We start from the raw sequence: 2,351 nt of genomic DNA on the forward strand, positions 1-2,351 counted from the left end.
AACCAAGGCTGAGTTGTATATATTTTAAATAAAATAAAATAAAATAAAATAAAAAACCAAGGCTGGGTTGTATATATTTAAAAATAAAATAAAATAAAAAACTTTTCCCTCCCCCTGCCCAGAGGCCTATCCTCCTCGGTCCTCCTCCTCCTCCTCATCATCATCATCATCGGTTGCATACTTGCATTTGGCGCCAGGAAATGGCGCTTCCTCTCCCCCTGGCCCAGAGGCCTATCCTCCTTGGTCCTCCTCCTCCTTTGCCGCCTCCTCCTCCAAAGTTCTTGACACTGGCCAATGGCAGACTGGGGCTGGAAACTAGGCCAGCCCCTGCTCGTCTGCCATTGGCCAGAAGGCTTAGGGGACGAGCGCTGCCCTTTAAGCCCCGCGCATGAGCATGCAAGAGGGGCGAGCATGCGCTGCTGCTGGCTGCAGCTCGGGCAAGTGCCGCGGGGAGCAGCGCAGCAGCTGCGCAAGAGGAGGAGGAGCGGAAGAGGCAGAAGGCGGTGCGGCCATGGAGGAGGAGGAGGATGTGGGTGGCTGGCCAGCCGCGTTAGCGGCTGCGACAATGGCCACGTGAGTGCGCCCGGCCTGGAGGCTGGGCCCGGGACCAAAGCCGGGATTTAAGGCAAACCAGGCTGGGGCAGGCCCAGTGGGCCCAAAAGCGGGATTGTCCTGGGGGCCGCCAGGATATGACATCCCTAGTAGCAGAGGATACAAAGGATCTCTGCCTGCTGACATCCTGGATAGCAGATTCTGGAAAAGTTACCTGCTGCTGACTACACCGCCCATAAAACCTCAGTCAGAGACCCTAGTAGTCAATAAAAGATGTTGTTGTTATTGTGTGTCTTCAAGTTATTCCCAACTTTCTAAAACTTGTATTGTTTTATACTTGTTCGCCGCCTTGAGTCCATATATTGGGACAAAGGCAGGATATAAGAAAATAATAATAATAATAATGATTTTTCATAGTTTTTTTGTACATGCCTAATTCAAAATGTCATCTGCTTGGCTTTTTGCCTATTCATGGGATGATACAATCTTCTTCTTGGTTTGGAGTATATATGCCTTTCATAATATATGTTTTGCTAATGTATAAAGATGTGTTTTTGAACAGGACATTTTTCTTCTCTTCACATAAAGCAAGCCTCTTGTTAAGGGGAAAGTTGGGGGTGCCCACCTGCAGTGCCACCATCTCCTTAAAATTTTGGGAATTTATAGCTCAAAGGAGGCCTCCAAGAAGAGGGTAACTGCAGCAATCTTTTCACCCATGTATACTGGTAATAACTGCAGAGAGTGTTCCAGTTTCAATAGATAAAGTACAGTCAACCCTCCTTGTCCATGGATTCCTTATCCATGGATTCAATTATCCGTGGTATGAAAATATTTTAAAACTTACGTAAATTCAAAAAAGCAAGCCTTGATGTTGCCATTTTTTAAAATAAGAGATACCATTTTACTTAATGGGATTTGAGCATCCATGGATTTTGATATCCACAGATGGTCCTGGAACCAAATACCAGTGGATACTAAGGGCCTCCTGTATTTTATTTACAAATGTGAAAGGGTGCACACAAACATACAAGAACCAAGGCAACCCTAAGAATTATACAAGGCTATCAGAAAGAAAGGTATGGAAGGTTGGATACAGAGAAGTTGGGGGTTAAAGTGGGTGATAATTACAAGTCCTGAAGAGAAGACCATGGAGTGGCTCAGACCACATCTGAGGGACCCATGACTAGGGCTGGGATGGATTTATACCCCATTTCATATCCTTGAGGGGTGTGTTGCATTATATTCAGGATGACAAAGGTCTTAGTGGTTTTCCCAGTGGACTAACAAAAGTGTCCAGAACAGTTGATGGCTTTAGCTCTGAAGTGTCAATATATTGATTAGATCTGAGATAATCTCTTAATAACCAGACAGGAAGGGTGTATAGGAACATAGTCATAAGGTGAGGTAAAGGGCACGGTCACTGATTGCTTTTCCATACAATTCTCTTTACTTCCATTGTAAGTTAAAATGTACAGCTTTGAGGGAGTGAAGTGATCAGCAACCTCATTTAGCATTTATCTTAGTTTTATTTATGTCTCCCCATTTCTTCCAGTCAGTATGATTCCTACATGTGAATAACCTCTAGTTTTTGCAGGTCATCATGATCCCCAAAATATTGCAACTCTAGATAGTAGTTATGAAACTGCACATCCAGCAGGAGGGGTGTAAGGTATGTTAACACCCTCATGATGTGTTCGCAGTTTCACTTATCAGCAATTCAAATGCTGATTCAGGTTACTCTCTTGTCCTATGTTACAGGAAGACTCTCTGCTCCTTGAAAAAAACAACACCACCTCCTC

This window comes from Sceloporus undulatus, chromosome 4 (genome assembly GCF_019175285.1).
Source record: "Sceloporus undulatus isolate JIND9_A2432 ecotype Alabama chromosome 4, SceUnd_v1.1, whole genome shotgun sequence".
NCBI classification, from domain to species: domain Eukaryota; kingdom Metazoa; phylum Chordata; class Lepidosauria; order Squamata; family Phrynosomatidae; genus Sceloporus; species Sceloporus undulatus.